This window comes from Crocuta crocuta, unplaced genomic scaffold (assembly GCF_008692635.1).
Source record: "Crocuta crocuta isolate KB4526 unplaced genomic scaffold, BGI_CrCroc_1.0 scaffold770, whole genome shotgun sequence".
In the NCBI taxonomy this organism is placed as follows: Eukaryota; Metazoa; Chordata; class Mammalia; order Carnivora; family Hyaenidae; genus Crocuta; species Crocuta crocuta.
In genome coordinates, this window is record NW_027527430.1 from 106154 (window position 1) to 122328 (window position 16175).

General features: G+C 36.1%; 1 protein-coding gene and 1 long non-coding RNA gene across 4 annotated transcripts in view; one reads left to right on the top strand and one right to left on the bottom strand.

Annotated features, from left to right (window-relative positions):
- The window catches only part of EDIL3 (EGF like and discoidin domains 3), a 408087-nt gene that overhangs the window by 51632 nt on the left and 340280 nt on the right, over positions 1–16175 (bottom strand). The gene's annotated exons all lie outside the window — the stretch shown is intronic.
- Positions 2129–3395, top strand: LOC144227530 (uncharacterized). The gene is made up of 3 exons (XR_013333951.1): positions 2129–2205; positions 2653–2772; positions 3263–3395. It is a non-coding gene; the product is annotated as an uncharacterized LOC144227530 (long non-coding RNA).

Genomic DNA, 16175 nt, shown 5'->3' on the forward strand with positions numbered 1-16175 from the left:
TTCCTTTCTGTTTTAAAAATATGCATTTATTTGTTTTGAGAGAGAGAGAGAGAGAGAGAGAGAGAGCAGGGGAGGGCAGAGAGAGAGGGAGACAGAAAATCCCAAGCACACTCCATGCCGGCAGCACAGAGCACCACAGGGGCTCAAACCCATGAACCAGGAGATCATGATATAAATTGAAATTAAGAGGGATGCTTAACCAACTGAGCCACCCAGGCACCCAACCTTTTTCCTTTCTTTATAGAAGAGTTTTACTTATGATACCTACTTATTAATAAAAGAAAGACATGTCAAAATACGTACTTCAAAATTATGTGACATTTCAAAATTCATTTTAATGTGTTTCTTAACAGCAGTAACTACACACATTTTTTTTTAATCCTGGAGACTACCCTCAGCGTTTTAGGAATCTACAGTACCTTAGCAAAACTTCCAGCCCTCCTCCTCGTAGTTCACCTCCCTAATATGGAAAGTGAAGGAAGTGGGGGTGGGAAGGATTTGCAGGACTTTGGTTGGGAGTCACTACATTTGTGTATAAACACATGTTTCAGAGGAGAAGGATGAGGTGCTAAGAGAAGGCATTTATTCCATAAATGTTACTTTTTATATATAGTGTCCCCACACCAGTATCTGGCATACAACTGATGAACCATTTGCAAAGTTATTTCTACATCAGTCTAAAGAGTAGAATTATCTGGCAATAATCATTAAAACTGCTGAGCTGTTACATGCTGAAAACGAATGTCAAATCTAGGAAGTTGAAACTATAATCCATTTTCATATAGTCTTAAAATTTTTAATAAAATCTAAACTCTGTAGACTTATCATATAATCACTTTGGGGATTAAAAATATCACAATCTTGCCTGACGAGTCATCTTAATGGTCAGTGAAATTTGTATGCTATCTGTGATCTTACTTAGTGGATATGTCTCAATTTCTGCTTTATTACATTCCATTACCATGTTTTATTCATCTGCCTATTCCTCTCCTGCTCAAAATTTTCAACTAAGAACAGAAAATGCTATAACTTTTATGAAGGCTCATTCTCCCTCCTACCCAGTAAGCAAGGCTATGGGTTGATTATGTTCTTGACAGACATAATTTTATCCATAATAAGGTAAGACAATGTGTACCCTAAATTTACCTCGACTTCTGTAATTGTCAATTAGGAAGCATAAAGTATAGCCACTATGTTCATATTTTCCCCTGACCTGTTTATGAGTAATCTTAAGCTTCGTTCATTTCAGTAGTCAAATTTAATGATCCCTGGTAAATCTGAAGATATTCTGAGATGAATAATCTAGATGAAAAGAGAACAAGGTGTTTCTGATTAAATTTAGTTGTTCCTACAAGCATATCAGGCAACATATTATGTAAGTGCCATTGGACAAGTGCAAACCTTTCTAATAATATTGGACACAGAATGATTAAATAGTAAAATCTCACACTACAGTATTGAACAAGAATTTTCATGATGCCTATATTTCTGGATAATTATAGCTATGTTTTCCACTTTGGCATTCAAGCAGAAAGAATCTACTCTAAAAGAAAATTTTAGTATTCTTCCTGTCATTCCAGAGTGTGGAAGAATATACTACAGCAGAGGAAACATGGCTGCCAAGGCAGCAGAAGACATTGATGATGCCAGAAAATGCTTTCACCATAAAAAAAATGTGCATATTCTGCAACTGACAGCCAGGATTGCCCAGGTGATAAAGGCATAATTGTTCTTTGAGCAAGAAGTAGACACAGAAGTGGCTAAGGCAAAGAGAAATATCAGTATGTGACACACTGCAGAGGATCCAGAATGTTTTGGGTACACTGTAATGTATGATGATGGCATCAGTCCATTAGACTGTGGAAACATAACAATAAACAGGCAGTAACATCAAAGGATCATGAGTGCTAAGGTATAGGGAATGTTCTATGGGCTACCAAAAAAACCCCACCTCTTTCTGAAGCTTTCTGACCCTGACAGGGTAGGAAAGTTTTTCTAGAATAAATGCTACCTGAAGTAAATTCTAGAACTTTCCTAGTCAGAGTGTAATCCACCAGAGCATTGTCACCATTTAGAATCAGTTGTTAGAGATACAGAATCTTGTGTGCCAGCCTGAATCCACTGAAAGAAATCTGTATGTTAAACAGATCTCCAGGTGGTTTGTACACATTAAAGCTTAAATAGCATTGTTCTGGAAGACAACTTGTAAGTAACTAAATGAACAGGCAGGAAGACAGCCTTTCAGACAGAGTGAGCAACACGGGTGAAGGGCTTGAGGTAGAGAGAGTTGCCCTGTTCTGGGAAAAGTAGGCTCATACTGGATAGTGTGGCCAAAGTGAGTTAAATGGGAGATTGCTGGAAACGAGGCAGACGTGTGCAGAGGTTGGAGAATGATAGATATGCTATTTAAAGGAATTGGACTTTCTACAAGATAACAATCAAGAGGATCATTTTCATATTTCACTAAGATCCCTTTAGCTGAAATATGGAGAAATTTTTGGTGGAGATCAAGTAGAAAAGTGGAAAGACAACTTAGGAGTCTATTGTGGTAGTTAAAGGAGAAAAAGATGGAGACTTAAATTGGACGAGGGCAATGGGCTGGAAAGAAGTGCTGACTTATATAAGGAATTATAATGAAAAACTTCTTAACAGACTCAGTGATTTATTGAACACTGGAGATAGAGAGGCTGTGAGTAAGGACTCCTGGCATGGACATTTGGGTAGTTGGTGAAATCAATCCCTGGAAAGAAAAATTTAATTTGGGTGGAAAAGGTAAGCAACTTGTTCAACACGTTCCATTTGAAATAATATGCAGGACACATGAGTGATGAGAGCTCATAGTGGCTGGATACATAGAGCTGTAAATTTGGAGGGTGTCAACAGAGTTGTTAACAAAGGATGAAGAGTCGATTGTATTACCCAGGGAGAACATACAATTTGAAGGCAAAAAAAGAAGGCACAAGAAAGAATGTTGGGCAACAGGAAGAACAGCCCTAAAACATACCAGAAAGGATCAGGGTAGAAGAAAAAAATGACCTATTATTATTTCCAGATCAAGAAAGAACTTTCTAACTATGCCAAATGTAAAAGCTTATTGCTGATATGACCTTATTGAAAGCAGTTGCAAAAGAAGTGATGGGGCAAAAGATAGAGTAGAAGGTGAGAGGGATGTGAAGAAATAATATTTGTTCATATTATGCAAACATCATAACTGGGAAATTATGGACACGATAATCATTAACCTGAAGACATTTTGCTATAGGGCCAAGAAGAGATGTAACCCATGGCATCTCCCAACATTCTTTCCAAACTCGGAAGATCCAGTCTGCTCTGTGATGACATGGCATTTTCACTTCTTGGAGGTCACTAAGCCTTTGTTTTGAATAACAGCTATCTTTAACACATTGAAGTCATTGTCAATCTGTGATACAATTATCTATAGAAATAATCTGAGCGTGTTAACATTATTGTCAGGCAATTAAGCAAAATTCCAGGTAGATTAATGTTTAATTTAATGAGGCTAACACTTGAATTAAGAACTTGTGAGATTAATGACATTGAGAAATGTCTAGAGTAAAGAACACTGTCATGAACAGGCTGCCACACAAACGGTCAAAGTCAGCCTTTATAAAAGTGCAGCCTTTGTAAAGGGGTTAGATTGGATGGTGTCTAAGGATTGCTGAAGAGTGTGCCTGTAAGCATTTGAAATACTGTAAGTGGTGGGAAGGAAGGGCTTTCCACTGACCAGGCAGGACGGTCATCAGACACCACACACAGTTCTTTCCCTTTACCGCACTGTCCCTGACCCTACCCCAGATGGCAGACCACTGCCATCAATTCAGGCACAGGTCCAAATTCTTTGCCAAGTTCCTTATTTCAGGAGCAATAATTCATTAGGACAGGCATAATTATTCCTGTTCAACAAAGGCAGAAGCTGAGCTTATCGAGGTTAAGCATCTCATGCAAGTCACATAACTAGCAGGTGTCCTTGCTGGGACTCAAAGTAGAGTCTGGCAGATGCTGAGTTTCATGCTTGCAACAGCAAGGCCCCTGCCTCCTAGGAGCTCATTAGTACTTACTCTTCAGGATTAGAGTTGGGGCTGTGTTTGAAATATAATGTTTAATATCCAAAGGTCCTCTTTTCTTTTTCTTCAAATTTATGTATTTATTTTGAGAGAGAGAGAGAGACAGAGAGAGAGAGAGACAGAGAGAGAGAGAGAGAGAGAGGGAAGGAGAGAGAGAAAGAGGTAGAGAGAGAATTCCAAGTAGGCACTGTGCTATCAGCACAGAGCCTGATATGGGACTTGAACCCACAAATCATGAGATCATGACCTGAGCTGAAATCGAGAGTCGGACACTTAACTGACTGAGACACGCAGATGCCCCTCATAATCTCAGTACTAGATTATGTCTGTCTGAGTAACATTTGTATCAAGATAACCTCTTAAAATTACCTCATACACAATTCTAAATCAGTAGTCTGAGCACATTTTGCCAATCATTTTTCTAATCATACAGTCTCAATTTTTGTAACATTCTGCTTGTACTTTCTATTCATATTATGTCAGTTTGTCCATTTACCCTAGCTTTGCCTTCTTTGCCATACTAAATTCTCCTTCGAAATTATTATTAATTTTTCTGGATTGCCTCTCTGTACAGGTTTCCCCAAAATATTTAATGTTTAGTTGTAGTTGGTTTTATAGACATAAGTACAGTTTCTCTTATATGTTTGTCTAGTTTCACAGGTGTGGTTTAATGTTAATAATGCTGTGTACTTACTGTTTTGTGCTCCTAAGATCACAAAGCACGGGCATTATATCAATTAGTTCTTCTTTTTTACATATCTATAATATCCCTCATTGTATTATCAATTCTATCACACTCTTTGTGAACTGAATAAATGTGAGATCTGCCAGCACTAGGGGTTTTATAAATGGTTGTCTAGTAGGTGGTTCACACTCACATTCAATCACATTCTTTCTACTACAGGAGAGAGTTTCAGACAGGTGTGAAGCCTGAGGAAGCTCAGGGATGCTTTTGGGAAGAAGACTTGGACTATATCCAGTCAAAAGTGATCTACCCTAGTGAGCAGGCAGCATAAAGCAAGTGTCCAAAATAGGGTAGCAGGTCCTATGTGTGATGGGAAGCAGCAAGCCCCTAGAAAAATGGCTCCACATCACATATCTGTATAGGAGCTGTCATCTATGTCCCGTGAGGATGTTGGGGCCCTGGAAGAGTCAAACCTCAGACAGTAGCATGCTGTGTTACCTACTGCCAAATGTAACATTTCCTTTACTTTCCATACCTTTGCTATTAATGACATTCCATTTCATCTGTATCTTTACACGTATTTAGCCTGCTGCATTACTGCCCCCCTGAAAACCCACAGACTTCTAAACCTGCTCTTCTCATCTTCCCTCTCTCAGTTATCAGCCAAAAACCTAGAAACCACACTTGATTTCCCTTTGCCCTCAGATTCGACATTCATTCTATCAAGTCAAATAAGCTCACCTTCAAAATTTAAATGGACTCTGTCCACTTCCCCTCATCTCCATTCTATCACCCAAGATCAAAATCCTTTCTCATCTCTCACCTGAATATTTAACTCTTCTCTTAGATGATCCTCACTGGTCTCACTGCTTCTACTCATGCCCTTCTAAAGTAAGTTCTCTTCATAGCTGCCAAAAATAATTGTTAATTAATTAATAATTCAGGCTCCATGCAGAGCTTGATCTCAGGAGCCTGATGCAGGGCTCAAGATCATGACCCTGGGATCATGACCTGAGCTCAAATCAAGAGTCCAACATCCAACCAACGGAGCCACCCAGGCACCCAACCAGAGTAATCTTTTAAAAACATAGACAGATTACTCCTTCCTTATCTAAAATATCCAGTGACTTTTCATAACACAGAAAGCTAAGCACTGGCTTGTTATGTCCCCGGCCCTGCCCACCTCTCCAACCTCAATGACAATGTGTCCTTGACTTGAGAGTTTTTGTAAGGATCAAATATAGCTTCTATGAAAACTCTAGCATTCTGTCTACCACTGCAACTGGTTAATCCTTAGAGGGCTATAACCAGTCAGGGTGCAATCCTAGGGTCAGGACATTGACCTAATTATGAGTTTAAGTGACAAGTATTAATAAAATAAAACAGAATGTTTGGAGTTCAGCAAATGTACATGCTTATGCTAGGAATACAATATAGTGGTCTTTGGAATAATGCCTGCTTAATATTGACTGTACGAAGGCTTTGTTAAGACTCACATTTTAGAAAATTACACAAATTTTGAGCAGAGTGGACTAGTTTCCCACCAGATCAAAAACATTCCATTGGCAACTGTAAATCACTTGTCAATTTGCTATTCTCCATGGTTTAAGGCATATTTTGAAATTGTAATTACTCTATCCTAAACTATTAAAAGGGCTGATAAACTAATCAAATAAATTCCAAATCCTTCCAGATAGGATTTAATCTTTTTTTTCCTGACTAAAGAAGCCAAACTTATTTCCCTACAAATAGATTTAATTTTACATGACTCTAACTGAATATATAAAATCTATTAAGTACATTTCCATTTATATGAAGATTTTACTGTGTTCAGTAAAATGTGCATTCTAATCTTACTAGAGTCTCTTCCTAATTAAAGAGCATATAGCTGGCAGATTTAAAGAACTAAAAAATGTTTTAAATTGTTTTAAAACATAATTTTTAAATAATAAAAGCTTTCCACGCTTTCAGGGAAGAGTTTGTAACCTATTATGCTTATTTTATTTCTAGGAACAGAAACTGAAAGTGTATACCTTCCATTTCTAAACAATCTCATATAGAAATATAGTATCCATTAAGGTAACTTCAAAATTGAATTTCAAAACTTTATTCCAAAAAACAATAATGGGTATTGTTCATTAAAAAAGTGCCATTCTGTTAGGAAATCTCAGCTGAAGTCATAAGCATGGTCTGTGATTTAGAGTAGGAGTGATTAAGAGTTGAAACAGGCAATAGCTTTTTCTAAAGAAATCTTTAATCATGATGACTGAAACTATTTGAAATTTATCAAAAAGTTGCAGCAATATTATGCTGCCAACCATAGAGATTCTTTATTTGTCTGCAGTGACTCTCTCTCTCTCAAAAAAAAATATGGTACAGATATATAATGATATATATCATATATGCATGGTATATATGATATATATAGTATGTGTATATATATAGAGAGAAAGAGAGTGAGAGGGAGAGAGAGTGGATGAGCAGGAGAAGGGGCAGAGAGAGGGTGAGAGAGAATCTTAAACAGGATCCATGCTCAGTGCAGAACCCGACATAGGGCTCAATCTCATCATGAGACTATGACCTGACCTGAAATCAAGAGTCAGATGCTTAACCAACTGAGCCACCCAGGCACCCCAATTGTTAATATTTTAAATGAAGAGACATTAAGGAATATGAAATAAATACCTCATTCACTTATTCATTCTCTCAATCATTTAGCACATTTACTGAGTTCCAACCACGTAGTAATCATGGTTCTGAAGGCTGGGATATAGCAGTAAAGAAAGAAGAATGTGGTATGTGTAAATAGATGTTCCTACTCAAGTTTAAAGTACACGTTTAACCCAAGTTGAATAATGCAAGACATACAAATATACCACTCCAAACAAAAAATATTTTGCATATTTAACCTGTTTTATGGGTAATAAATCTTTTTTCTTAAATTATTTTTTTAAGTTTATTTATTTTGAGATGGAGACAGAGTATGTGTACAAGTAGAGGAGGAATAGAGAGAGAGAGGGACAAAGAGATTCCAAACAAGCCCCCTACCATCAGTGCAGAGCCCGATGTAGGGCTCAAACTAACCAACCATGAGATCATGACTTGAGCTAACACCAAGAGTTGGATGCTTAGCTGACTGAGCCACCCAAGCGCCCCTATGGGTGATAAATCTTAAGTGGAAATAAAAGGCCAAAGTACTCAGCCAAGTAATTAGATTGAAAAATTGGCCAATCTGGTTATATTACATCATATAAAGTGAATGGTAGATAAACTGAAAGCTGTTTTCTTTTGTTTTGTTTCTCTCTTTTGTCTGTAATGGGGCATGGAGCAATTTAGAATTAACCATACCTGCTTAAAGTGTGTTTGACTTTTCAAGCTTCAAATTCTAGAGCCCTAATAATTAGAGCAGCTCTATTAACCTATTTGAAATGATAGTATTTTATTAGGTTAAAAAAAACCCCTCTTAACTCCATTATTCTTAACAGGATTTTTCAATGTGCTACTTTCCCTGTTCTTCCAAAAGCATGAAAGTGCCATATCAATTGTCTGGAACTGTTAAATTGGTTTGAGAAAGTCTTTGATCACATTTGTTGCTAAAAATTACAGACTTTCTAATGAAGTAAAATGTGAAATGAAATGCCTCTTTAACAAGGAATCCAGGGTAAAATAAAATGAAAGGAAAACTAAGTAAGGAAATTCCTTTTCTGTCTGTGGTCAGTTGGCTGTGGGTCCTAGTTAACTGAAGAACAGATAAGGAGCTCTGGATATCCAAATAACACTAGAAATTGATGTCTCATCCATTTTGTCTATAAATTTGCAGCTAAAAAAGAAGGAGGTTGGACAGAATACATAGTGATCTCTGTAACATTGAACAGTTTTGTAGACTCGCTTCTCCTGGTGATTATAAAATAATTTGTTCTTTTATAGATGAGTGAACCAGACACATCAATGAGCTGAGTTGTGGTTTTAGTATGTGGTACACCTGGGATCTAGTAGGGGCTAGCTAGTAAGCATGGTTGTCTGTGAAGTGGAAAACACTATTTGTGAGAGAAGCAATATGGGCTCTGAAGGGCAATATGAAGCTGAAGAAAAAAGCAGCTATATTATAATACAATGGCACATTAGAGATGGATAAATGGTACAAGTCATCTAGTCCAAAGGGGGAATGAGATGGATTTATTACATACGAGGTGGAACAGTTTGGACAGAAATGCTAGACTCTGGTTCTTAGGCCAATGTTTTAGGCACAGACTTGTACCTTCATTTTAGAACTTATAAGTTTCCTTTCTAAGTATAGTTCTACCATTTTATCAAAGATTACACTTAAGAATGTAGTATCAATGAAAAAAATATTATTTTCCTAAAATATAAAGTTACAAAATAAGACAGGTTTTATACAAACCATGTTTATTCCCCCAACAAAATTCTCAGTATCATAGGATGAAAACCACCTGTCTGGGATCAAGCAGGTAAGAATGTATGCTATCAATTTATAGTGAGAAATATCATAAGAATACATGCATAGGAACATGGCTGTTTGGTACTGAAATAGAGAAAAATAAGATTTTCAACAACACTAAAATTTCATCAAACTTATATCAAAAAATGAACCAGGCTGAGAAGTCTCTAAGAGGTAAAAAGATTCATTCATACAAATAGCAGAAGTACTCTTAGAGGTTTCATCTAGAATTACAGCTTTACTAGAGAACAGCATTTGTTTCTATACCTTTGTCATCTCATAAATCTGCTTATTATCATGTGTGTTACAGTTCGTAGAGCAAATTTGTTCTAAATGGTGTGTGATGAGATTTCTAGCCAAAGGAGAATGTTTCAGCCAAAGTTCAGCCTCAGTCTGGTTTATCTGTATGCATATCAGAACCCTGATTATCTCCGATAATTAGAGCCCACTCCGCTCTGTTTCTTCCTTCTCTAAAGCCTTATTCTGACTAGTGTTGTAAGATATGTAGAAGTTTATGTCCTGAATTTATATTCCCTATTGTATTTCATAGTGATAGGTGCTGTAATTCATGTAGTTCAAAAATATTAATTGAGTGTAAAAGCTTTGTATTAAGAGATATAAGAGATTATAGATGATTTAAACATCAGATAGTTATTAGAGCTGAATAGGTCTTCGATTATTTCTCCAACATTCTTATTTAAAAACATATAGAAAATGAGAATCTGCCTAAGATTTTTGTACTTGTTGAGTGAGACTGAAACTGAAGTCCCTTAAATTTTCATCTACTTTACTCTATATTATACCTCAGTTGGCCAGCATCCCTGAACTTCTGAAGCTTACTACATTATAAGAAGGATAAATAGACGTTTTTGTACTTGGCTTAACAAAAGGCAGAAAACAAAAGGCTATGGGGTTCAAAATATGAATGCTGGAGACAAAGAAAAATTAAAACAAGAGAAAACAAACAAAGAGGAACATTGTGGATTTTATTACCGTAAAGGTCTGGCACCTATAGTCTTTGCTATCTGGACACATGAAGTCCATTTGCTATAAAGTTATTAGACTTTATAGACTAAGACTGCTACTCTTCTTGCTGAAGGCTGTCCAATCGTTGCTACAGAAGCCAAAGAGTGAATCAAAGATGGGTGGTGTTTGCAGAGGGAATCAACAACATGAGGCTTAGATATCATGTTAAGCCTTCTCATATATTTAAGCCTAATTTAATCCTCTCAAGGATCCTATGAAGTAACTACTAGACATTTTCTTTAAAAATTATAAATAAACAGGTGAGGAAATATTACCAATATGTGACTAATTTGTCTATCTAGTGTCAAAATCTATGGGGAAGAATGCAAACTTATACCCTGACCTTACTGTTCAAAAGTCTATGGCATTTCTCAATAAAACTGAGGGGGGAATAAAGTCTATGCCCTTTCCACAATGTCATCTTGTCATTCAAGTCTACTTAAAATTATTCAAAAACTTTCTTCACGTGGAAATAAGCTGTGTGTGAGCCCTGTAGAAATTCAGCTTCCACATAGGGTGGTTACCTGCAGGCACTGGAGGAGGGACACCGAATGTGAGTGTTGGAAGATGCAGGCTTGAATCTTTCCTTTGTTTTTAAGTAGTCTGTAACCTTGGACCTGCTCCCTAACCATCATGAGTCTCCGTTCCCTTATGTACAAAATGGTGAGTATGATATCTGTCCAACATCTTCCACAGAGTTTTTAAGACGATCAGTGCTGAAAGCGTTCAATAAATCTTTTCTCCATGGATGTTCTTACTCTCACATTTGCCCTCAGACACAAGTTAGTTGTACTGTCAAGATTTATAATATTCTTTTTATAAATCTAAATTGCTGTACAAATATAAGGTATTCTATTATGTGTCAGGTGCAGTGCAGGGCTTTGCTGCCGGCAAACCTGTCCTTCTATTTGCTCTTCAGTATGATCCATGGAAAGGCTCAGTGAGAGTAATTATTGTTTTTTTCACTGTAAAGACAGTTTCACTTTAAAAATGCATTAACAACACTTTGTGGCTTTATGAGGTTCACAACATCCTGAGTTATTTTTGTGAATTTGGAAGTGTCTTTCATAGGTGGCTATATTTATTTACTTTTTTTAAAGTAAGCTCTACACCCAGTGTAGGGCTTAAACTCATGACCCTGAGACCAAGCTTCTCTACTAGCCAGGTGTGCCTATATTTATTCTTATGAAACTGTGTGAGGGTCAAAATAATTTTAAAATCCATGCTTTATTTTAAAAATTTAGGAATAGAAGCACATTGTGGCATACTAGTACAAATTTTAATTTTTTTAATTATGTGTTTAAAATAAACATGTGGGGACTGCATTCATTGGTCAGGAAATACATAATGAAGCATGACTTGGAAAAATGACAGCATGCATTCATTGAGCAGCATGACATGAATTACAAAAAGAACAAAGTGAATTCATTATGTTGTTTTCTTTTCAATGGTTACTTATCCTGTCATCTGTTAGCATTGATTAAAATTGTGTCACTCCCAAGAAAGGTTCTATATAAACCCAGAGGAACAAATAACACATTCCCAAAGAAGGTCTGTTTTAGTCCACTCTGAGTCATCAGAGATGTCACTTTTCTTTGACCATCATATGAAAAGTTGTCCATTGGAGAAAAAAAAAAAATCATTGACTTACTTGTGCATCTATTGGCCCAACTGTGCATATGTTGGCCCTGCTCTTCTATGTCTAAGTTCCTCCCCCTCTTTGAAGTCTGGCTACCCAAGTACATAGTCATCTCTTTCTTTTGGGAGCTCTTCAGGTCTGGTTGTCTAAAGTAGGCAGTAGGCAATCTGCATATAATATCTTGCACTGTTTTGCATCAAAGTATAAATTCTGACTGTACATCTAGATGCAAGACTCTTACATCTGACGTTTCTCTGCAACCTTTGTCTCAACGTGGCATCTGCTTTGTTAGATGACCATACAAATCCCTGATAACATTTGTGAAGAACTGATATTTAAGAAAGCTTTCTGATCTTTTAACTCCTGTTTCCTCAAGCAGACTAATTACTCTAATGGCAGGAGGGATGTTTGGTTTCTCTAATGTCTTTGGGTTTGGTACAATGATAGGTCAGAGGGGCATGAACAAAATGCTCAGTAAATCTCTCCACAGCTGTCCTGACTCTCCCATTGACCCTCGCAGTCAATCTTGTTCTAGTGTCAAGAATCATAAAATGCCATCAGCCCTTGGCCCCACTTACTCCTTGTGATGTGCTATGTCTTATTTGGAATAACCAGAGAAGCTCATAAATCACCTATGAGGAGAATTGGTGAGGTCTTCTGAGGCTAGCGTCTCTCTCTCGTGGTGTTAGAGTCATTAACTCTGGAATTATAAAACCTCAAAACCTCAAAAGGCAAAAGGGAGACTCTGACCCTAGGGCTGATTCTAATACACACTGCAAAAACTCTCATTTCTCTCTTGAAAAGTGAGAGAGGAAAATAACACAGGGAGCCTAACACACTTTTCTTGGGCTTCTAAGTAATTACATGTGAAAGGCTGGATATGCAAGACCTATTTTTATCCGATTTGCTAGCAACATAAATTTGAACAAGAAGCCCCAAGTGGGATAATCAGCCTGGTTCTAACTGAAGCTTTGGTTCTGTCCCTGAGTTGTTGGAACTTGTGTTCTAGTTTAGTTCTAGTTTTCTGGTAAGACTGCTCTGGGAGGTCCTGGGGCTGCCCCACAGAGTGCTGGTCTTCCGAAAGAGCTCTACAATCAAAGGGCTCATTGGCCAAATCAGTGTGGGGGAATCCTATAATTAATGGCCTTTTCTGAAGATTCATAATGAATATTAGTACATTAACATGCAAATTTAACTTTGTGCAAAAAGAAAATGCTTTCCTTTTATAATCTCTTTATTTCTTCTAGTATTAGCCTTCTAAAGGTAAGATTTTATAAAATGCTATTTTAATACATATAATATACCTTTTTACTATGATACATAGAGAGAAGCATTTCTTAGATGCTGAAAACAGATCTTACTCTCATCTGAGCCTTATATTCAGCTACTAATTGCTTTAATAATTTAGGAGACTTGGACAGATTGGAAATGACTCAAATTTATATTAACCCAAAGGAAATATGGATTAAGAAGATTGCTTTCTTATGGGCCATTTCTCCAGAGATAGTTGCCTAAATTAAGGAATAAAATGTCAGGTCAAACTAATTTCTTATTACAATCTAGCAATCTAAATGGCAGCCATTGAGGTAAGTCTAGAGGGAGTTACATTTACAAGGAACAGGTTTATGGACTACTTAAAATCAATCCTTCTTCGCATCTTTTCAACTTTTAGAGAATAATTTTTACTGAGCTAAAGAGGTCATTCTCTTTTAAAGAAATTTTGACCCATGACATGGCTGGCTTTACAGTGGGATATAACAGGTTGGTTATACACACACACACACACACACACACACACACATACACACACACACAGGGTACAATGATATTTGTCCAGGGTTGATCTATTTATATAACTACCTGCTTCTCTTAGCAAGAAAAGTAAAATTTGATAAGAAACATCTAAATATATACAAATCAGTTCCCCCTCCAGAACATAGTTGTACTAGAGAAATATCTTTCTAAATCTCTTTTGTATTTCCTTACTAAAGGAAAAAGCTACATAAGTACGCCACTAAACAATCTCAAATATACAGACATATACATGCCAATAATTTCTACTTTTATGTAGAATAAAAACAAACATTACTTGATTTCTAAAAAAAATGAAAAGGAAGCAGAAGAGAAAAAATGTCAAGTAGAAAAAATGCACTAAAATTAAATATAAAAATAAAATTAGGAAATAAGTCAATTTTAAAAATGAGATTAAATGACTGGCAAATCCATTCTTTTTTTAAGATTCAGTAAAGTATGGAAATTATTTATGCTTTTTATGTCATGCAGCAATGTATGAAGTAGAACATTAAGTACCTTCTGCAAATATTTAAGTATATTTTAATCTTGTATGAATTTAAGAACAATAGATACTGGGGGGGAGGGGCACCATGGATGTAGTCTAGACACTGGTAAAGTACCACAAAATCTTGTCCTTCAGAATAGTATAACTAGTAAGCAATATTTTGACATAGATATTTCTACTGATTTAACAATTTTTAAATTGCACAGAAAGTTTAAGTATAGATTATTTTCCTGCACATTGTTCCACATACCCTGTAATAACATGCTTAATGTAAATGTAAAAAATTTATTTGGCTACTTAGACTGTATTCAAATTTGTAGCTGAAGAGACATGTTCTTTATTAAAAACAAAACAAAACAGTGGGGTATCAAGGTTCCTATTAACCTGTGTCATTAGGCCTTTTTTCTTTACAGTATACTGTGGACCCAATCCTTAACTGACATATAGCAAAATGACAAATCATCCCACTGTCAGCAACAACAACAACAAAAAAAACCCTGAACAATTATTTCAATATATAAATCACTTGCAAGATTACAGTTCGAATGATAACAATAGCACTGCTCAATTTAAACTACATCTTTCTGTAAAGCTGAAAAGCAGATTAAGTTTGAATAATTAATTTTAATGTTTTCATTTATATGTGGTGCATTAAAATTTTAGTTGCTCTGAGCCATTAATGATGGACTATAACCCAATTTCCAGGATTTAGAGATTATTTCTGCACAGATTAGCCTTGGTGTTTATACCAGGCAAACCTTCTCAGAGGCAATGCAAAATTTGTAACTATACTTCATTTCTAATTGGCCTGAGTCAGGCATGCTATAACTAAGCAGACCTTCATAGTATTCTATTCTCAAAGATATTGTAGCTATTTTGTGGAAAGTATCTTTGTTAATTAATTTTAAATCACTTTTACAGTACAGTCCTTTGACATAACTCCTAATAGCCTACTTAAAATTAAATATTATTTAGCATAGCCAAAAAAAAAAGTTTTAATAAACTTTCCTTACCATCAGTGTTTCATTCGCCATTTCTTTCTGTCCTGTAACACCTCCAGTTCTTATTTATTTATTTATTTATTTATTTATTTATGGACTATGTGCTAAGATAGATAGGTAGATAGATAAAAAGATAAATTAGATAGGTAGATAGATAGATGATAGATAGATTGATTGATTGATAGATGATTGGTAGATAGATAGATAGCCCTGAGCCAGGCACTCTTCAGGATAAGCATATTTAGGTTCAGAACCTGGTCCCCTAAGAAGTTTAATTTATTGCAATGGTGTCATGATATAAGGCAACATGGTAAAACCTGTAGTAGGAAGAAAGGAGGTGGAACAAGGAGTCAAAATCTCATGGTTTTGATCATGAATCTGCTACTTTGTAGCTATGAAATTCTCTAAGTTCCAAATAGCAGAAAAACTCCATCAAGAATGGACTAAGTACTCACTGAAATTATTTCACAGAACACGAAGACTTAAAATGGACTAGTTCCAGAGTTCGTTAATTAAGAAGCTCATTAGTATCTCCAAAGACACAAGTCTTTACCAATTTTTTTCACTCCACCATATTCAGAATATTGATTTTGTCCCTCCAAATAGCTTCCTTCAGTATCCCAAGACGGCTGCCACAATTACCTACCACTTCATATGCCAACACATCTATATTCAGCAAAAACACATTTAACTAAAGAAAATTTGTCTTTTGCCTTGTAACCAAAGATGAAAGAATGGCCTGTTGCCACCATGAATTTACTATATGTCCCTTGCACCCTTTGCCACTGTTTACTCAAACTGGTTTAATAAGATTTTCTCAAAGTAACTCTAACTAAGCAATGGCTTGTTAACTTAGACTAGTTGCTTGATAAAGATGAAATAAATTTTGTTCTATGACAAATCCTAATACCTTGCTACTCAAAGTGTGTTCCCTGGACCAGTAACATTGACATCACCTGAGAGCTGGTTAGAAATGAAGAA